Source organism: Mauremys mutica, chromosome 10 (genome assembly GCF_020497125.1).
Source record: "Mauremys mutica isolate MM-2020 ecotype Southern chromosome 10, ASM2049712v1, whole genome shotgun sequence".
NCBI classification, from domain to species: Eukaryota; Metazoa; Chordata; order Testudines; family Geoemydidae; genus Mauremys; species Mauremys mutica.
Genome location: NC_059081.1, coordinates 80,326,858 through 80,349,352, shown reverse-complemented (window position 1 = coordinate 80,349,352; position 22,495 = coordinate 80,326,858). Strand labels below are relative to the sequence as shown.

The 22,495-nt window shown below is 47.4% G+C and overlaps 1 long non-coding RNA gene across 1 annotated transcript in view; it reads right to left on the bottom strand.

The window, feature by feature from the left end:
* Positions 1-4,043: 4,043 nt before the first annotated feature.
* Positions 4,044-22,495, bottom strand: part of LOC123378828 — a 91,415-nt gene continuing 72,963 nt past the window's right edge. Inside the window, exon 3 of the long non-coding RNA XR_006582751.1 lies at positions 4,044-4,200. This is a non-coding gene — a long non-coding RNA (uncharacterized LOC123378828). The remainder of the gene's footprint in view (positions 4,201-22,495) is intronic.

Sequence of the window (22,495 nt, the reverse complement as noted above, 5' to 3'; positions counted from 1 at the left end):
GGTATTCTATTATTGTTTAGCCATCTGATTAAAACTTTGATTAATCATGAATATTTTTTAATCTAGTTAATTTGTTTTGCATGAATCACCTAGGACATGGGACTGGGATTTGGGAAAGTTGGGTGTGATTTCTGTCTCTGTCTCTGAGGAAAGTCATTTCATCAGTAAAATGGGGATAATCCATCGTTTGTCCTGTCTATTGGAGATAGTTAAAAAACAAAAACATCCCACTGCATGTCCCGAAGAGCTTCCTGTTAGGAACAGACCTGATTTTTAGAGGGGTTTTGCACCTATATCTAAATCAAAAGAAGCTGTGAGTGGCAGCTACACATATTGGACACTGCGTACACTGCCCTGATCTTGATTTTGTGCCGCTCCGTCCCACTGTAACTAATGATTAGGTTAGAAGCTTATTCACACACACTTCTCTCTCCAACTCCTAAGGAACTTTGCAGCTCCCCTCCGAGTTAGGGGGCGGGATTAGTCTTGTGCCACAAGCCAAAATCCCTCCTTTCCTGGACTTTGCAAAGGCTGCAGCTATCTTCTTCTGGACCCAGCCCAGAGGAACGTCTATGAAAAAAAATCAGTCATTCATTTACCATAACCATATCAAGATGACTCACTATCAGAAGTGGTTGAGAGCCTCTTATGACCTGAGTTTGCTTTACTGACTGCTGACGTGTTTCATTTCCAAGTTCATAGGCTTGGCAGGAGAATACTGAGTGTGCAGTAAAACACTGAAAAGTTACAAACACACTAGATGAGTAACCACAAATCTAGCCAGATGGTGCAGTCACTCTGGGCCGTGCAGTCTTTAGTCATAAGTTACACTTCTGTATTCTTTAAATGGGGCCCTAAAGATGCATTTAGACTTTGAATATAGCATCTTTTGTACTTTAAATGCAATATAATCACTGAAAATCATGTGTGATGGATTGAAGACTTGCCAAGTTGATATTGGTCTCTGTTAAACTATGGTTGATCATTCTGAACAATAGAGTGGAGGTAAAAGTCAAAACTGAGGCAATCACAATAGGTTCTGTAACCGCAGAATTTGCCCTAGACTGAAAGTCAAAAGACTCCCATTGGCTTAAAACACCTTTAGATCAGGCCCCATGACCATGCTGGTGCTTGTGGTTAGCAGTGCCAGAAAGGGAAATTACACCTATTTGCCAGGAAATACCACTACCTGCTGGTTAAAGACTTTAAGTGGAGGTGGTCCCTGCAAATCAGGCAAGAAAACCCACTCACCACAGCTCTACTCCAGAATTGGTTAATGAGCTCTTACTTTATTATTCGCAGGTAATCTCCAGGAATTAACTCATTTACTGTTCATCTACAGGTGCCCTCTTTACCCTGCCTAGCACAGGAGAGTCCTACTACAGATCCCACTCTCAGGGCTTGTCAACACTACCACGCAGGGTCGATCTAAGATATGCAGCTCCAGCTACATGAATAGTGTAGCTGAAGTCGACATACTTAGATCTACTTACTGCGGTGTCTTCGCTGCGGTAAGTCGACAGCTGAGGCTCTCCCATTGACTCCGCTTGTGCTCCTCGTTCTGGTGGAGTACTGGAGTCGACGGGAGAGCATTCAGCGGTCGATTTATTGCATCCATACGAGACATGACAAATCAACCCCCGCTGGATCAATTGCTGCCCGCCGACCCGGCAGGTAGTGTAGACAAGCCCTCAGAAGCTTCTGACTCCTATGTCCTCTTAATTTGGTCTCATAACCACCTTTATCTAGTATCCTGATCTCCTGCTATCCCCAATAGACTAGTCTCTTATCATGCATCTGGCACCGCCAGCCAAGTCCTGGGAAAACCTACCGCCAACCGGCAAACCTCAACTTGACCTTCCAATGTTCCATACAGACCTTCTATACAAATTCCCAGCAACCAAACGGGCCTTTACAGAATCCTCAGATATTAAATCAACATCCCATGTCCAATCACAGGTTTTACTTCCCACAACCCCACCCCTGGAATAGCATTAACTCACCCCGTTCCCCAACATTCCCCACCACCTTGTAATTGGAGGACAAGGGACATATTAGGCCCTTGCTACAGAATATAGGGCCAGTGTGCTGGCATCCACTGATCCTAGCCTATGATACAGCACTGCCAACTGACTCCTGTAACTTCCTCATCCCAGACTACACAGGTGCCTCCAGGGCCAGGGCCAGGTCCAGGCACCAGCAAAACAAGCATGTGCTTGGGGAGGCACATTTCTAGGGGTGACATTCTGGAGCCGGCCATCATAGGTGCCGACTCCGGGGCATGGGGAACAAGGGCCCCCACCGCCCCAGCTCGCCGCCCCAGCTCGCCTCTGCTCTGCCTCCGCCTGCTCCGCCGAGCGCGCTGCCACCACTTCTCTTCTCCCCACTCCCTCCCAGGCTTGCTGTGCGTGGAACAGCTGTTTTGCGCAGCAAGTCTGGGAGGGAGGAGAAGCCAAGCAGCAGGCGCTCGGGGAGGCGGTGGAGTGGAGGTGAGCTGGAGTGGGGAACGGTTCCTCTACCCCTCCTTACTTCCTGCACCTCACCACCCTAGCTCACCTCCGCTCCGCCTGCTCCCCTGAACGCGCCACTGCTCCGCTGCTCCGCCCTCCCTTGCCTGAGAGGGAGTGGGGAGAAGCAGAGCGGCCGCACACCGGGGGAAGCAGGTGGAGCGGAGATGAGCTAGGGTGGGAGGTCAGGGGGCCCCCAGGAAGCAATGGGGGGGAAATGCTGCACGCCCAGGGGAGGAGGCGGGGCTGGGGATTTGGGGAAGGGGTTCAGAAGGGGTGGAGTTGGGGAGGGGCCGGGGGACAGGAAAAAAAAAGGGGGGGGCAGCCAAAAATTTTTTTGCTTGGGGCGGCAAAAATCCTAGAGCCGGCCCTGGGTGCCTCCCTTACATGACATACTTTGCCTGACTATGAGCATCACAGTTATGCACACAGATGAACGGACACCTATGGTTGCATGACAAGTGTGTTCAGCAGTTGCTGACAGAGCACAGCTTCCAAGCCCTGGAACAAGTGTGCTCCAGAATCGTAAATAAAGACCCTAGGTCTTCCCTGTCCACCCAGCATGAATCACAGTTACTGTTACTCAGAGACTCGGTTTTTAAGGTCAGAAGGGACCATTGTGATCATCTAGTCTGACCTCCTGCATTTTGCAGGCCACAGAACCTCATCCACCCAACTCCTGTAATAGACCCATAACCTCTGGCTGAGTTACTGAAGTTGTCAAATCATGGTTTAAAAACTTCAAGTTACAGGGAATCCACCATTTACACTAATTTAAACCTGCAAGTGACCCTCGGCACCCTCCCCATTTCATGTCCCATTGCCTGTCATTGGAGAGATCTGTGACTCCTAGCAGCCTTAGTTCTTCCTAGGAGGACACTTTCCCATGCTAGATGGTGATAACTTTGGCAGGCACCATTGAGGAACACCTGAGCCAGATAAGAGGACTCGGGATGACATGTTCACTGAGGCCAGCGTTTCCTTGAGCCATGGGAACTCACTACCTTCTGCACTCACACTCGTCTTCAAAATCTGCTCATTCCCAAGAGTAAATCCTTTGGTCTGATAGGAGCAGCCCAATTATCTGCCACTTTCTGTGCCCCAAGATAAGTCCCTCTTCCTTCTTAGATACGGCAAGATCTAGCATGTTATTTATCAGTTTTCATAACTATACGAAACACTGTCAGATCTTGCATCAGGTGTCTCTGAGTAATATATAAGCCAAGCTGATGATAATTATAGAAGCAAGTGTTTCCTTGGCTCATGTATTTTGTAATCACTGGGGACTTGTTTAAATTATCTGGACTCAAAAACCATAACTGTGGGCCGCAAGCCAGTCCCTCAGCAGCAAATCAGTCAGTTCCTGATCTCCTAGCCTTGATTTAACCTGCAGCTGCAACTTTGCCTCCCATGGAAATGACATGTACCACAGTGGAACCAGTCATCCGTTCTGCTCGGCAGCACTTTATTGAACCAAGATCAAGTGCCCTTCCACTGCAAGCACCACAAATGGCAATAATTTTATTTAGTGCGGGATACAGACAGAGATAAATGAACTGTGAGCGAATATGCTTCTTGACTGCAGGAAGCTGCTCTCAATTTGCTCCTTAATATATTCCTGTCAAACTGAGGGGGGTTGCAGGATCTCCGGATAGTCCATGATAAGAAGACTCTGTCCTCCTCTTGTTCTGTCCTGAAAAAAGGAGAGGTGTGACCTTAAACTTAGCTGCTTTTTTTTGCACACCCCAAACTTCCAGATAATTGTGAGTTGGGGTGTGCAAAGAACACAGGTGCAAGGCCAGATCCCACACCCATTGAATTCTATGGAGAGACTCCTGTTTTTAGTGGAGCTTGACTCAGGTTCTTGGGCTACAATGGAGAATAACTAAGGGATAAGAGAGAATGTCCGGCAACTAATGGCTAATTATCTGTTTCCTAAGAGTGGCATCTACTTGGCAATAGAATCAGGCTCTAAGAGAGGTGATGGAAGCTCCCTCATTTGTGTGCAGTTGACTAGACAAGGCAGACACACCTGCACAGGCCCTGAGGATGCATATGACCTGGTACTGTAGGGCTCTACTTTCTAGGATGTTTTTTATTTTATATTTTTTTTTATGGAAAAAATATCCGAGCACGGTGAGTGAGGCCCTCACTGTTGACAGAACACTATGGACAGAGGAGGGAATTTTGGCACTGACTGAATCATTACTAGTGTATATTGCAGTTAGTGTGTGTGTGTGTTTTGCACTGCAGCTACCATATGAGATGCAAAAGGAGGTGAGCCTGTGATTGTTGAACCTATAGGGCCACATGAGTCTGCAGCATGTGTGTTTGCTGCTGGAGGAACCCCATTATATTCCGGTGAATCTCCCTCTCCATTTCCTGCTAGGACTCCTGGGCCTTTCTCTGTCTGTCCTTTCCTTCTCCCGGCTGTCTGCAATGTTCATCCTCCAGGTCCTCTGTTCATGGTGTGATGCAGCACTGGCTTGCAGAATCTAGCTAGTTCTGCAGGCTCAGACACACTGGGGTAGGGACATAGGAATGCCCAGATGGTCTTACCATAGGAAAGAGAGCTGAGATGACTGTGACACCTTTCTACAGTATCTTATTTGAGGCTCACAATATTATTCTTGGCCAGCTGTACCTCAGTGACACGGTCTCCTCACTGCCTACTCAGATAGACTAAAGCAAATACCTTTGGTCACTGAGTACCCAGTCATACCAACCCATTCTCCTGTCTGACTAAAATTCCAGGGGCTATCACCAAACACGCTGCTCGTGGCCACATGGTGGCCTGCTCGATAAAAAGGTGGAAGCTGAAGCCGCAACTGATCTTGTAAAATACTGAGCTGATGTTAATTGACGAGATCAGGTAGCGAGCTAAGAAATGCAGCAGTGCTGTGTCCAAGTGCGTCAGTTAGTAGGGTTTGTCCGTCCTCTAGTGGTTCAAGTGAATTCTGTCTGGGGTTTAGGTCTCCCATTTGTCCTGTGGGAGGGTCCATGGCATATCTGTGTGAAGTCTACGCAGAGAGGCCAAGACCTGCACGGAGACTGCACGATGTTCTCGCATGGCTAGAGCACCCAATCCAGAAGGAAGGAACTTAAAAGGGAGCCAGACAACTCAGATGGAGACAGACGGGGGAACAGAGCAGATCTACCCTGAAAGCACCTGAGCAGAGCTGCCACACAAGCCTCTGCTCTGGAGGAAGGGACTATCAGCTGAGCCCAGCTGGGCTGGAGGTTCACCTACCCGTCTGCCCCTCCCCCACTTGCTATCTTATGTTGGACTTGAGACTGTGGAGAGGGGTGGATGGTAGGAAGTGGCCCCAGGAGGCAGTCTTGAGGTGAGCCCTAGTGTCAGACGTTGTTTGCCTCTCCTAGGGACTTGGGCTGGAGCCCAGTGGAGGCCCCAGGCCCCCTTACCAAATACCCTTGCCATATAGAAACCTCACTTCCGCCCCTCCCAGAAGTAAAGAGAAGACAGAGGGGCTCAAAGCCTCATGGCAAGGACGAGCCGCCTACAGGGGCCAGGAGACAGAATGAGGGAACTCTCCTGTCATAAGGACGCAGGGCCCTGCACAGTTCATTGGACACTGCTACACTGAAGCGGGGGGCAGCTAAATTGGTGACCATCTGCAGGGATGAGTTGCCACCCACCCAAAGGCAGGCCATTCCAGTACCAGGGACTGAGAGGAGGAACCTGAGGGCCCAGTGACCTAAGCACTAGGCAGTGCCACCAGTAAGCCTGACCACATTTGATAGGCCCTTAAAAAGAAGATTTTTGGTGGGGGAGAACTTTAACACATACACACTCACTCCCCACCATCACCATAGCTGCAGGAGAAGATTTTTGCCAGGACACCAGACCTTGGTCCATGAGAGATCCTGCTTTGTCTTCTCCTCCCTTGTGAGCTCCTTCCTGCCCCACTATCTTCCTTCTGTCCTACCTCTCTCGGCTTTTCACCAGATCAATTGTACTGCCTGGGGAGATGAGATGGCCCATCCAGCACTGCCTGGCCTGTGAAGGACCAGTGAAGGACAGGAACCTGGCCAGACTCCGTGACTCACCAGCCGCCCAGGATCTGGAGAACAACAAAAGCTGTATTTTCCCCACCTTTACTATCTTCTCTCCTTTCTCCCTTCTGCACTTCTGTGTTTTGTCTAGAACAGGAAAGTGGCTATCCTTCCCAACTCTGAATCGAACCGCAGAACTAACCCTTTCCTCCCCACCAAGAAAGACTCGACTCAATAAGAGACTTTAACCAAGAGTCCCTGCTTCCAGAGAGGGACTTTGATAGGTTTTGATTGTTTGTTTTGCATAAAGCATCAATGTCAGTTTCAATGCTCTTGACCTCGTTTTGATTCTCTTCCTCTTTTGTGTTTCAATCAATACGTTGCTAATATTTGGCATGGATTTTATGTACTAAGCAGGCTGAGGTCTCTGCGTATCAAACCCCAGACCTTGTTTAACACTGTTTAATGGTAGACAGTGACTGGGTTATGTTAACACCTTAAGCCCACATATTATATCTACATGAACACAACAGAGACTAGGTTATTAGATAGATTAAGAACAAGTTACTGTGCCCATTGTGCTATATCATTAGCACTTTCTTTTTACAGTTTTTTCTAAAAGCAAGAAGTTCATACTAAAAAAGGAACAGACATCAAATGTTATAGTAACCTTCTGCTTATCCCTGTCAAATGAGATTGGCTCAGCCTTGTTACATTTACAAAAGGAGTGAACCACAAGACTATTTTGTCATTTCCTTGGGTGGAACTCTAAAGATCTGGGTTCAGTTCCTGGTTCTGTCACAGGCTCCCTATGTGAAGCAGGGTAAGTCAATAAATCTATCAGTTCTTCATCTGTAAAAGGAGGAAAATACTCCCTTTAACCTGCCCTCCGCCTGGACTTGTCTGTTTGGGGCACAGACTCTCTCTCACACTATATGTATAGAACCAGGGCCGGCTTTAGGAAGTGCAGGGCCCAATGCGAACATTTTCGGCAGGGGGTGCGGCAGGGGCTGGCTGCGGGCAGGGGGTGCAGCCCACCCTGTATGGTGAGTGCCCCCTCCTCCACCAGGGTAGCAGCAGCGGCCCAGGGCTCTGCTGCTTCCACCGCTCTGGCCCTGTAAATTGCCCCCTGGGGAAGCCGGGCCGCCGCGGTACAGCGCACCAGCTCTTGCTGGCACACCTTACTGGGGCTTGGGCGCGGGGCCCTCTGAGGGGCGGGGCCTGATTCAGGGGAATTGGTTGAATTGGCCTAAAGCCGGCCCTGTATAGAACCTAGCACAATGGGGCCCTGATCTCATTTAGGGCCACTAGGTGCTACTAGGGAATATGAGTCATTCACAAAAAGTGTTAAGATAACGGATGTCGTATAGTCCACAGCATTTCATCCCAGACCGTAGGGTTCCTCTTTGTCTCAAACCTTCATTTCTTGTTTAGTGGAAAGAGTCCCCTTCCCTCATTGACTAGTGGGTCCTGCTCTCAGTTGGGGTCTCTAGAGGCTACTGCCACATAGAATCACTAAGTCAAACCTTTGGTAAAAAGGGATAAAATGTTAGGTGGTGACTCGTGACAATATCCCAGTTCAAACAGCCTTGAGGGCAGGGGCTGCCTGTATAGCACCTCAGACACGGTGGGTACTACTGTATTGCTACTGAAGTGTGTCGAACCTCGTACATTGGGCAGAGCAGCACCAGACGGCATCAACAGCTGGCTGTTGGGATTCCAATTGGCCATATTATCTTGGTTAAGAGAAATTCTAGCAGAGGAGACAAAGACTAGGTGTACACTTAAGAGCTTTGCTGGCATATCTATCACACTCCCTATCACCCCCCAACCGGCATGGCTATGCAGACATGGATGCAGTTGTCCCAGCACAAAAGCCCTCTCGTCAGTGTAGCTTATTTCATTCAGGGATATAAGCTGCACCTCCACTAGGAGGGTTTGCTGCTGTAGCTCCTAGCAAACCCTGGCTAGTGTAGACAAGACCCAGCTGCTTTGCTGGGTTAGCTATGCCAGTGTAGTTAAAGCGACAGAAGCAACTGGGAGTGGATGTAGCTATGCTGCTGCAAGAGTGCTTATATGAGATCAGCTTATTTCTGTTTGAGGTGAACTAAGACCACAGCCACCAGACCGCCTTTGGCTGGCAGCGCGGTATCAGTCATGGCTGTGAAGGGGACAATCCCTGACGGACACAGCTGGGCCAGCAAAAGCCACCAGGGTGGGCACAGTTAACCTGCCACCGTTGCCTTTTTATCATTATTATTTGTGTTACTGGGACCCCATTGTGCCGGGTGCTGTACAGACACTGAACAAGATGGGAGTTTACAATCGAAATAAAGAACACGAGACAATGGCTGGATACAGACAGACAGGGCAGTGCAAGGAAACAATGAGACGGTACTGGTCAGCTGTCGTGCACAGAGTGGTGTCTGCACACAAGCAGCTAACTTGTCACATTTTTGTAGCCATCATGGCAAGGAGAGTTTTGAGGAGGGATCTGAAGGTGGACAGGGAATAAGCTCTGTCCACACGAGGCACTATGCCCGTAAAGAACTCTTAGCGTAGACCTGGCATACCTGTGAAATGCATTATGCTGGTACAACTGTGTCCAATCTAGGGCTTTTACTGGTCAATAAAAATCCTCCCACACCTCCAAACAGAATTATGCTAGTAAACTAACTAAATCTGGACTGCAATGGAAGGCTTCAGTGCGTGTCATCACTGAAGTTTGCATTGTGTCCCAGGGCAAAAAGGCAAAAGCGATAGATGCTGTGCTTTGCAACGAGGGAAAAGAATGTCAAAAGGCCCAAAACAGCTTTAAAATGATTAACTGAAGTAGGCTGTTTAACGCAGTCTCAGTCTGACTCTGGTCCCAAGCAAGCCTAGAAGTAGAGTTTACCACCTGTCCCTGTGAATGAACCCTGCTGGGTTCAGCCGCCTCTAGCACACACCATGGAAAACTGCCATGACTTGACCCCGCAGTTGGCATTCCCGACAGTGACAGACCGAATGAGGTGGCCCCTCCATGCTCAGGGTGTAAAATACACTCAGAGAACGGTGGAGGGGAACTCGTTGCTGCTCGTGCTACAATCTGGGGAGCAAGTTCACTCGCTCGCACTGTCCATACTTCACTTTCTGCATGTACTGGATTCACTTGCCAATGCACACGTTAATGAGACTGAAGTGCAGCTCCACGGCAGCAGCTGCGCCGCAGGGATGGTGCGCTAGGATAATGCGTCAGCCTGACCTGTGTCCAATGTACGTTACGCCGAAAGGAGTATACGAAGCATCTCCACATTTTGGCAGCTGCAGAGGCTTTTAGAAGAGGGGAGTCAACTAGAAATGTTCCTCCCAGGCAGAGAACAGCTGCCAGCATGTCTCAGACGTCTGTAGTCTCATCCAGCCAAATCCAAGGTCAACTGAGTGCCTCTGAAAGGTGCCAGCACGCCAGAGGTTCTTTGTGATCTCTGTGCTTTGATGGGTACAGGCAATGGCAGTGAAAGCTTCCCTGTGCTATCCTTTGTATCTCAATCTTCCCGGACTGTCTCAGCAAGACAAACTCAACTCCATGGCCATTCAATCCTTCATTTTACTGCTGCCAAGTAGTGTGGTGGCTGTTCTGATACACATCCTCCTGGAAAACGGACAGACTGGTGACTCACTTCATCGGATCTCTGGAAACCTTTCAGCTGGCTGGCCCAGCTGTAGCAGGGTCTAAGACAGAAGCAAAGATTCTTGCTTCTACTGAAGCATTAACAATCTCAATCAAGGGACGTACTTCCCACCCATGATCTTCTTGCCCCAGCAGGAAGGACGGGTCCGACTTGCAGACAGTGGGTATCATCTCCCTCGGTCTGTCTAATGCTTCCTGTGGCAAGAATGGGGTAAACCTGAGGAATAAGAGTTGGCCCGTTCATGGAATCTGGTGTCCCACCTCTTTAGTGGTAACCAGCTAAGTTAGTATCAGAGGGGTAGCCGTGTTAGTCTGGATCTGTAAAAGCAGCAAAGAGTCCCGTGGCACCTTATAGACTAACAGACGTATTGGAGCATGAGCTTTTGTGGGTGAATACCCACTTCAACCATCAGCCAAACCAGATTGCTGGCAGGGTGGTGAATAGGCACCCTGATTTCAAGGCTTTGCAAGTTAATAACTACTCTCATTGGAGGAGTTATTAACTCTATGGAGTCTGGGTATATTCTTAGTTCAGCTTGACACCTCTTTCTGGAGTCTCAGACCCAGCTCACAGGACACAAGTGTACCAGAAAATGACTAGTTAAAGAGCTGAAGGAAGAGAGTGGACTCCTCCCCCCCATCCCCGCAAAGCCTGCATCACAGAACAGTATTTCTTCAGGGTCTGCGCACGGCTCACACACTAAGAACACGCTTGTAACACGAGCAGCACTGTGTTGTTATTTGACACTAAGGTGATAGCATCTGGAAGCTGACTAGATTGGGTTCCCAGCATGCTGGGTGCCATACAGATGGATAACCAAAGCCCTTGCCTCAAATTACTTTATGACTAATTTTGGAGTGGTACGGTTGACTATAAACTAGCTTGCGTCCACAAATGAGTTACAGGCTTGGTTAAAAGTTGTAGCATAAGCAAGCCCTAAAGTCAAGCATATAAAGACAAGTCTGCGGATACTTAGCTGTGTGTAGACTTGCAGTGGTACTAACCGATTCCTAAAGTCAACAGCACATGCTTCTCCTTGCCTTTAACACAACATGTGTTTTGCTTTGTTTTCCCCGATTATTTACTGCTGGATCCTCTTTCGGAGGCTTGTTTCTAAAGTTTTTAAGAAGAGTTCATTCCACAGGTGAAACGGTTCTAACTAGATTCTGGCTGATTTATTCTGGTCTTCATGCAATTATAGAAGACAGTAGAGCGTCTTTTGAGTGAATTAGTGGCTACATGGCTTGTGACACCGCACTGGTAATATTAATTTCATAAAGAAAACTGGGTTCCCATGTGAAAGAGAGTATGTAACGGGCTCTGAAAGAATAAAGGCAGTGGTACCAGTGACTCCACAATGGGTATTTTGTAACCATATGGTCCCCAGACCATTTACATCTGTTTCCTAATTAGTTGTCTGAAACAACATTTTCTTTGAAGACTGTTCACAGGAAGGAGGTAATTGCTTCAAAGCCACCAGAACAAGTCAGTCAAATATTCAGCTACATGAAGCTTGAAGTTGGGGAAAAACATCCTATTTGAGAGAGCCTGGCAGAGCTCACGATGCAACATGTGAATGACTAGAACACGCCAGCCTGAGGGGGATTTTAAATAGCTATGTATTTAAACCTGCTACTCTATTGTTCTGCAGCCAAGAATGCAAAATCGGAAGAACTACTTTAAAAAAAGGCTGTAGCCTCTGGGCCAAGCCAGCTGTGCTTAGTGCAGAACCTGAGGGGTGAGGAAGTGGGGAGAGGGCTGATGCCACCACTGAGGCTGTCCAATTCTGGGACTAGTTTGGCAACTGATCCAATTGCCACAGCCCCAGAGATGTTTTGGCCCCACCTCTTGTCCTAGGAGCCACACCTACTGTGCTTCAGAGAATGGACTGCCTCCATACTGAAGAAGTTTTTAGGATGCGGGCTCCATAACCCTGGGCGAGGGGACACCGACAGGAATTAGGACATCAGCTCTCATGGATCCCCAAAGCAAGAGAGCAAGCTTAGGAGGGGGTCATGACTTGAGAGGATGGGGAAATAGGCTGGTACAATGTGACTTGCTGGCTGGTAGGGTCTATTCCCTCTAGAGCTTCACCAGAGGTTGCCTGCCACTACCAGCTTCTGCAGACACCCATGAAGGTTTTTGCTTATCACCACTACAGCTTGTCTTCCATGAGTCAGTTCTTCTGGTGTTTCTAGCCCAATTCTGCAGTTCAAGAATGGTGTGGCTAGTTGGATCAAACTTCCTGATTGTAAGATGCTCTTCTGGATCTAGGACATTTGACTAGCCATGCACCAGTATCAGGTTCTGTCCACGAGAATACACTCCTGACTGCAACCTAGTGCAGACTTGGAGAGCTGTATCTCCAGCGCATGCAGTCCAATGCATAAAGGATTGACTGTTACAGCTCAGCACGTCAGCCACCAGCTAAAGCATCCTTCCTAACAGTCTCTTGCAAGACCTTTCCCAAGTGATGCATTCAGACCTAAGAACCAAGTGGTGCCTTCTGTGGCAGTAGGAATTGGTTTCCACTGCAAAGGGGTGAGGAGAGCTGCCCCACTATATCTGCCTATGATGCAGAAGACATCCATGGGAGCTAGCAGCATTACAAGATAGAAAATGCCTGCACATTCTTTAACTGGAAATAGATTTCTCTGTGTGGCAAATCCTGCAGCCACCATGTCTAGTATATCAGGGATGCCAGCCTCTGACATACAGTAAAATATGAATTTAAAATCTATGCAAATTTACCAGCCCCTGCATAGAATTATTCTACCCTGTGACTGACTAGTGCCAAATGCTGACAAGAGTAAGGTGCCATTTCATCCCTGGAGGTGAACTAAGGCAGGATAATTTAATTGCTGCCTGCATATGATTTACTGTGTTGTTAGTGTTTGTGCTAAATCATTAATAGAGGCTAATGCTGAACTCCATCTCCCTTTCGCTCGACAGCTGATGGGAAGACGGGAACATTTCAGCCCTTCTGGAGAGTGTTTTTCCACTTCAGTTTATCCTGACAAATCTGGTTCAGTTGCATGGGGCTGTTACTTTGTACCCAAAACATGTGCATGTACTTTCAAAGGGATGAGGCGGATTGGTGAATTATCTTTTAAAATGATGCTGATCCACAGAGTCTGCAAATATATTAAGGTACCGCTTTGGGCTCAATCCTGCAGTCCTTGCTCAGGCAGAACTCCCCTCTAGAGTCAAAGGGATAAGGACTGTTACCACGTCTTGCTGAGGATGGCCCCAATCTTACAAACAGAGGGTACGTCTACAGTACGAAATTAATTCAAATGTATTCTATTTGAATTTTTGGAAGCGATTTTATACATTCGGTATTGTGTCCCCCCCACTAAAGCACATGAATTTGGCAGAGTGCGTCCACAGTATTGAGGCTTGCATCGAATGTCGCAGCATACGAGCCTCTACTACATGAGCTAAAAGCCACATGGTCCTTAGCTAAGGCTGTAGCTGACTCAATCTCTGAGTGGTCTCGGTGCCACTAGATGGGACAGAGCACTACACCACCTTACTCTCACAGTTATTGTGGAGCACACAATAAGCAGCAATTACAGTTGGAATATTGGTTGTGCTGAGATCTAACCGAGTCAGTAAACTGCGCCAGCGCCCTTTCAAACATCCAAAAGCACATTCTACCACCATTCTGCACTGGGAGCTTAACCCACAATTCCACTGGCCGGCAGGGACTGCAGGAACTGTGGGATAGCTTCCCACAGTGCACCGCTCCGACATTCCAGAGCACTACACCCAGGAGGTGTGTGGGTTACAGAAGCATCTTACTCTAGCAATGGTTCCATTGATCTCAATGACCTGCCTCTCAGAGGAAGCTACTGTTCTGCTTGTGCGAATATTGGAAACAGGCCCAAAGGATGCAGGATCAGGCCTTACACGGAACTTTGGGTTTTTTAAACTACTAAGAAGCACTGATCCATTCAGATATCAGAGAGAGGGGCTGAAAAACTGAGCACTGGCATGATCAGCTATCCACAGCTCAGCTTCCTGTTTCCAATTGTAAGGTTTAACTGGGACCGGGGAGAGCACTGCCCATCAGCACAAGCATTGACAGCCTGGCCCCAGAGGTTATAGCTACTCCCAGTGAAGACAATGGAACCCTTAGGGAGTAAAGTACTATCGAAGCCAATGGAACGCTCCCCCCAGCCTCTTCCTTCCACTGAGAAGAGATGGTCCAATGCAGCTCCTCCAGAGCACCGCCTACACTCAGGCTTTTGGGAGATTTCTTACTGTTGGCACTGAAAGCAGAGGCCTTTCAGCAGTGCCTCTGCCATAATAAGGGCACTGCAGCCATGAGGCTAGCGCTACAGAGACAAAAGCCAAGTCCCATCTGGCCAGCTGCAGAGACAGCTCCTGAGCACCAGGAGCATCCACACTCACATAAATGTAGCAAACACCCTACTTCCCTGCAGAGCCAGATGGAAGCTTAGTGAGGACACTTGTGAGCATATAGGATTTCAAACACAATTGTGTGTGTTTCATTTGTTTGGGGGTGGGGAACCATCATAATTTCCAAACAAAACATACGAGGATTCCCTCCAAAAAATCCTTTGCTTCCAAGAATTCAAGAAAAATTCACTTTCTACATTCTCCAACCCTGTTTTTCCAAAGGAACAGGGCAAAGCCACCCCCCAAACATATTTTTTTTAAATGTTGGTATAAATGATAATAATGGGACATTTGAAGTAAAATATTAGTTGAAAAGTTTCCTGTAAGTAATCACATTTTGAGCAAAATAGTAGAGCTTGAGCTAAATTTGGAATTTTCGTCGCACAGGCAATTCCATTTCAACATCAGTTTTTGTCCCAAATTGGGACAAAACATTGAAATTCCAAAAGTTTTCACAGAATAGAAATTCCAGAAAATTTCAGTTCAGAAATGTTGAAGTATTTCATTCACATTATTGATCATTCAGACACTTCATCATTCCCAAAATAGTGTTTTGGTTTGGTTTACTGAATGACCCCGAAATGCTTCAATTTGAGTCAATTCAATATTAAACTGCATTTTCTCCATAGTGGTGCATTGACTTATGGGAGCTATAGTTTGAAAGCCTGAAGCCCCCATACTCGTCTATGGGCCAGACTCTCTCTCCAGGCTACATCTCCTATAATTAGGCTTGGAAATATATTTTTATTGGTAAAAGTCGGGAAACATTGTTTTCACCAAACACACATAAACCGATGAAAAAGTATTTCCATCGATAATCAAAATTTACAGATAGGCAAAGCAAGGAAAATGCTGCCTGAGAGCTTATCATTTGGTTTAAGGATATTTACTTTGTATATTTTGATATGTGATTTTGATTATGACTTTATAAAGCTTTAACTTTTTTTAATCTCACCAGCTGTCATTATATAATCTGACCTTCCCTCCATAATTCTGTACAACTGTGACATTTTAAACTGATAAAAATCTTTTAAAATTGATATTATCCATCCAAATTATATTAAAAAAAATAATAGAAAAACCCCATTTCGTCCAGACCCTACCTATAATACTCCAAAGCCACATAATTTCCCAAAATGCAGCATGCAACTTTTAGGACAATCTGCACTGCAACAGTGAAACCGATAAACCTAAAAAACCCCTAAATTTTCCACAATTTGATCTTTCATGTCTCACTGACAGATTTTGATCTTTCATATACCTGTAAAAACGGATGTAAATCAGAAGTCGGAGGAGGATGAACTATAACATGAAGATCTGACCTCACATATTTGTAAGACAGGAAATAACTTGGGGTTAGATTCCAGTTGCTGATATGCAGGCAACCCTAAAAGCTAAATGTTACTCTCCGTGAGCTCAGCACAGCCTGTTTGAATGCCACTTCCTGTGTGCAAGTACATCTTATCTGTTTCTTGCTCTCTGAGTTACACTAATTTAAATCACCTTTCTCCAAACTGACTCCTTTTAAAGTCTCATGCAGTAGGTCTTCCCATGTGAATCAGGGTTGGGAGTTGTGTTGTGCATTTGTATATACGTACTCATGCCCTGACCAGCAGCGTATTATCGCCTAGGCCAGTGGTTCCCAATGCAGTGCCTGGGGGCTCTGTGTGCGCCCGTGTACTGGCCGGTGGATAAGCATCCGCTGAAATGCTGCCGAATAGCTGCTGATTTTTGGTGTTCAATGACTAGGGCTGCTAGGAGCTACGGTAATACAAATAATAAGAGTGCTGACACAACCTTAGCTACAGCATCACGATCAGCAGCACTGTGAAATATTTACGTAGGTCTGCAGTGTTGCTGAAGCTTTGTTGGGGCCAGAATATGAGAGAGATATGGTGGGGGAGGTAATATAGCTTTGTGTAGCTTGAAAGCTTGTTTCTTTCAACCAACAGAAGTCGGCCCAATAAAAGATATTACCTCCCCCGCCTTGTCTCTCTCCTATCACGTAGATAATCATTTTCCACAGGCAGCTCTTTGGTTGCTTAAATAAAGCTGAACTAAGCAAAGCTTTCATTCAGGCAGGAAACCAGAGTGCTAATTTTCAGAAGAATTTTACTCACATGGGATGTTGGAAAATGTTCAAAGCCCAACTGAAACGACAAAGTACCGAGTGGACGTGACACAAAGTGCAAAAGCACAAATTCAGCCAGAAATGTCCTGCCAAGTGAGAGAACCCCTCTTGCTGGATGGATTTTGAGAAAGGCTCACATTTAAGATGCTGGCTTGAGGGGTGGGTAACAATGGAAGGAGATCATGCTCACTCATAATGGAAACTATGCTAAGCAACCTCTACCCACACCTGTTCCAGAAAGAAGGTGGGCAGGGGAGAGAGACAAGGCTCAAAAGTCTAAATCTGTCTATAGACCCTAGTCACACATGCCTACAAGCCAGAGCAAGCGTTGGTGACTAGGGCTTTGATGTAATCAAAAGTCACGTCAAGACAGTTGCTGATCACAACAAGCCCTCTGGACGCAAGATCCCATAGGATGGCAAGTCTGCTGGGTTCATTTTCCTCTGGGTTTAGCCACTTTTCAGACCAACATGTAACAGATAGCGACAGTCCTAACTGGGAGGCATTTGTTTCTGTGTTAGAACAAGCGTAGCTAGAAAATCTTTGTGCCTGTAGTCTAATGCAGTGGTTCTCAAACTAGGGCCGCCGCTTGTTCAGGGTAAGCACCCTGGCGGGCCAGGCCAGTTTGTTTACCTGCCGCATCCGCAGGTTCGGCCGATCGCGGCTCCCGCTGGCCGCGGTTCGCCACTCCAGGCCAACAGGGGCTGCAGGAAGCGGCGCGAGCCGAGGGACGTGCTGGCTGTGGATGCAACAGGTAAACAAACCAGCCCAGCCCGCCAGAGGCTTTCCCTCAACAAACAGCGGCCCTAGTTTGAGAACCACTGGTCTAAAGGCCTGTTGACAACATACCTTGATATTCAGTTGTTAGCTGAAGTTCGCTCACCCACAAAACAATAGAGTTTGGTGTTGCCACTGTCTTAACATCAGCTGGGATTTTGTTTACACCATTGGCATTTTGATTAAGTCAATTCCCCAGAGACCTCTTCCACAAGCCCAGGCAGCTTTTGTTGCAGTTACAGTCACACTTACCAGGAAATTAAAAGTGTAGCTGATCTGCTGCTTCAGAGACAGATCCTGGACTACGAACATAGTGGGAGGTTGCCTGCTGACATCAGTGTGAGCATGAGCAGATCTAAGCAGTGCCTGTCTGCAGGAGCTACCAGACAGGTCTCCATCTTATTCTGGTTTTTTATCTTAGTTGTGGAGCCAGGAGTAGGGCTCCACAATCTATTGGCTGTCAATTAATAAAATCCTGAGAATGCTGGGCTGGTTCTCTTTGTCTGGGCATCAAAGTTAATTCAATCTAGTTCCTGGTGGACATATCAACACCCCATACACCACCACAGACTGTAAGTTAGTTGTCTGTCCTTGGAGAGGCTAACCATGCTACGGATTGAATGGGCACAGAGACAGCTTTACCCAGTTAGATGGCTGAGTTGTCTAAAGCAGCTGGAATTTACCCCCTGTAGTAATCTGATGGTTTCACCTGAATCAGAATAAGGATACTTCTGTTCGCAGCGTTTTTGCCTCTCACCATGAGGGTAACAACTGTTTCTTGCAGTTTGGCGGGTTACATTTCAGTCAAATAGAGAGGCAGCTTCTCGTTAGCCTCCCCCAGAGAAGGAAGTTGTAAAAAGCCCCTGGTGTTTTTCCATTAAAGTCAATAACCAACTGTGAAAGGGTGTATGGGAAAAGTGGGCTACCCCTTGTAGGGACAGCCTGGGCTGGTGCCTACAGCCCCAGGAGACCCAGCCCATGGGCTGAGCTATTTCAACGCAGGAACAGGAAGCTATACGGAGAGTAGAAGCCAAGCAGGCTGCAGTGGCTGGCAGCTGCTTTCTCAGGCCCCAGGAGACAAGCTGCCACAGAGACTTTGGGGTGGGCCGAAGGTTTGGGAGCCCTGAACCAGGGTCCTGATTAATTGTTTGTTGCAATAATTCCTGTCCTGAAACTTGATTTAAAAAGAGGACATGTTATTTGGTTGATTTGTACTGGCTTCTTCTTGCCTGTGCTGTTGAAGTGACCTGTGGCTGTCCCCGAGTTTAGATGGGGCATATCTTACAGCACCAGGCTGGGCCACCAGGGGGTGCCCAGGGACACCATAGACTTCTCTAGTGCAGGGTCCAGGCCTAAAAACTCCGGGGGAATCTCCTTTCATGGTGATCTACAGGGTTAGAAGGAGACTGACGAATATAAACGGTGTCCATGACATTTCTGGTATTTGATCGGAAGCAGGAAAGAGCACAGATCTAAAACCTCTCGGAATGATAATCCCCACAGCAATGAAGCAGGAAATAAGAAGTAAGTTCAGCCATTACAAATCACGTGGCTTGTGTGACTACCCTGTAATTTCCCCACCACTGAACATACTCTCACCCAAAGGTGGTTCTAAATTGCACTGTATGCTAGCATGATTCAGTGGTTCTGCTTCTCTGGGACTACTAAGTGCTTTTCAGTTACAAAACACAGCGGGCGAATGCAAAATTTCTAAAAACCCTGAAGGGCGGAGGGGCAGGACTCAGGAGCATTCCATGAACTTTACAGAAGTCTGTATGAAGGAACAGCATCACAGTAAAAGTGGAAAGCAAAATAATTTAAACTTGAGTAATTGCTCATGCGTGTTTGTTTCTTCTTGCTTCTTGAATGGGAATGCCACGGCATTGCTTTAGGAGGACAACTGATGTTGCTTTGCTCTACAAGCAAAAGAAAAGAAAAGCAGTTGTCAATGATTTGGAGGAAGAAACATTCCCTTCCCCCACATACTAGGGCTTCGTTTACACAGGGAAGTTATTCCAGAATAAGGTAGGGTATTGCACTTCAGATTCACACCCATTCCACAGTAACTCTTGCGGGGACACTTTTTCCAGAACAAGAGTCCCTTTTTCCACTTTAGCTTACTCCACTTGAAGCGTTGCAGTGGATTCTACATCACCGGAGATATTTAAACCAAGAATGGATGTTTTTCTAAGAGAGGTGCTTCAAACAGGAATTCATTCAGGGAAGTCCTATGGCCGGTGTCAGAAGATGATCACAGTGGCCTTAGAGTCTATAAATCTATTCTGGAATACAGCTGTGCACACAGGGAGTGGTTGTGGAACAGCTATTGCAGTCAATTTCCCTGTGTAAGCAAGTCCAAGGTATCCTTTTCCTTTTAGAAAGGCAGCAAGGAAGAGTTGATGACAGTCTCTGGGAGTTAGGGTATGTGATAAGGTGTTCCACCCCACACTCGCTCTGAAAGGGTTAACTGAGGCCCAATGGGACGATTAACATAACAGGCTGCAAATGGGGAAAATTAAGGCTAAGAGGAAAGCCCCGATGAGGGGAAAGTCACCGCCCTAATGTTGGGGTGGGGTTTATAAAGACGGGAAGTCGGAGCAGATAGGCGGCTGCAGGGAGGTAGGCAGCAGCCACTGCCTGGGAGAAGGGAATTTTGAGGCTGGCAAACCCAGGGAAGGGGGGAGAGCCTAAAGGTAAGGAAAGGGCTCGGGGAAAAGGCAGCAAGGTTCAAGATGGCGCAGACCTGGGCTGCTGACTAGCAGGTCCCTGAGCTAGAACCCATGAAGAGGTTCTGGGTCACCCTGCCAGCCACTGGAGAAGTGGCACCAAGGGGCAGTGAACGGGGAGGCTGCCTGAGACTGCTAGCGAGGAAAGACTGATACTGCAGAAGGGGGAAACATGCCTAGTGACCTGGCCAGAAGGCCAACTCATGAAGAAGGAGTTGCAGAGACAGGGAGAGTGGCAGTAGGGCGAGCAGCAAGCAGCAGGAGAGGGTCTCGGATCTGGAAGGAGCTAATCCCCAGAGCAGCCAGGATGAGGTGTCACCTGCGGTGAGTGGACTCCGTGACACCGCCCCACCATCATCTTAGGGTGCAGGCCACAGTCCACTGTTGGCAGAGTTTTTGGATAATCTCTTCCCCCCCTTTTACTTCTCATCATTGCAGCAGATCCGTACCAGTTGGCAATGGGCACAGCATCGGATTCAGTGGAGGTGGATGCTGCATATAATGAAGAGGCAAAGCTTACCTAACTGCTGCAAGCCCATGCATCTGCACTGCCACTCCTCCACACTGGGAGACAGGAGGGGGATGATTTCCCATGTACCCCCCTCTACATATGCCTCACGGGGTGAAGCCCACTTCCCCAAGCCATGCACAGAGGGCAGGCTTACTTTAACCGCTAGCCCCCTTTCAAAGGAAGCCTGTCTGTACCGAGGCCGGATTTAGTACAAGTGAAGCATACTCCTGTCAGCACAAAGGATTTCTTCAGGCACAAAGAACTGGGCTCACCATGAAACGCAGCCTTACTGTCCGGAGGAATTTTAGCACTGAAAATATTGCCCTGTGCCATGGCCAGAACCAAATCAGAACAAGCTGTTTCCCATTACGTTTAAAAATATCAGTGCCTGATGCATAATGTTGTCTTGTCTGCAGCTCTTTTTAGCACCAACCAGGGAGTCACGCTGGGAACCAAATGCAAAGGGCAGATAAATAGCACTTTGCAAGATTATAACTGTATTCCCTAACAAACAGCTACACTGGGGTTTTTCTTCTCTGTAATTAACCAAAAGGACCTAGGAGAAATAGAGACGGACTATCACTGGGCAAAACCCCCATTCATTCCATGAATTACGCTTCTTTAAAACATCCCACAGAAAAAAGGGATGTCAGACCTCCTGGAGAATGAAGGGAAGAGTCACTTCCTTTTCTGAGCGATCTTGAATATTTTAATTGCGATCAGACTGAGCTAATTAAGACTCCTAATTAGGATATTGCAAGACTGTAATTTGCACAGTGATTTTTTAAAATGACTTCTCCAATGTGTCTCGCTGATTAATGTTCTTTGTGTTCCGTATTTATGGATTCTAAATGCCTCCGTTTTTAGGCTGAATAACGCAGGCATACCACCCCCCCCCTCAAAGCTTCTCTCAGGAGAGCGCAAGGGGGACTCACAAGGTTACTGAATTGGACTACACAGTACAAGCACCTGGATGTTAAAAAGCATTACCAGAGCTGGGAAGTGCTGGTTAATAGCAGGGCTTGCATCAGTTCTGAAGGAATATTAGGAAGAAGGGAACCTGACCTTGTAAGTCATCGATAAATATCTCCTGCTCAGTAATTGTCTGTGGAGCGAGCAATTGGTACGAGGCCCTTCAGGGTCCATAAGCCATTTATTGAAATTGCAAATATTAATGGGCCAGAGCCCCCGCGTGATTTCAATGGCGCTCCATTGATTTACGTGAGCTGAGATTGCCCTGAAATGCATAGACCCAGCAACTAAAGCTCAGAAAAGCCTGCAGCTGCTGATTTGCAGGCTTGGAGCCCTTCGCTGCGAAAGGAACAGAATTAAAAAAGCCTGTTATTTCCCAGGGAAGGGTCCCTCCATGCCAAATGGATACATCAGTCGATTAGTCAAGAGAACTGAAATCTGCACCAGGACCCGAGATTATTAACAGCTGCAGTACAGGCTGCTGACGTAGCTTGTGCTTTGACACGTTGCAAGAGACCCCAAGGAGTTCAGAGTGATTCACGGCAGTCCCGGCCTCAGGAGCAGGAAAGGCTGGGTTTGTTTTTAAACTTCTCAAGATGTTCCAAGGTGCAATAGTTTGGGAAAACCCTAAGACAGACCCCGCACTGTGATCAGGGCCGGCTCTGGCTTTTTTGCCGTCCCAAGCAAAAAAAACAAACAAACCAACCTGCGGGGCGACCGGAGCCAGGGTGCAAACTTTCGGCTAGCGGGACTCCCTGCGC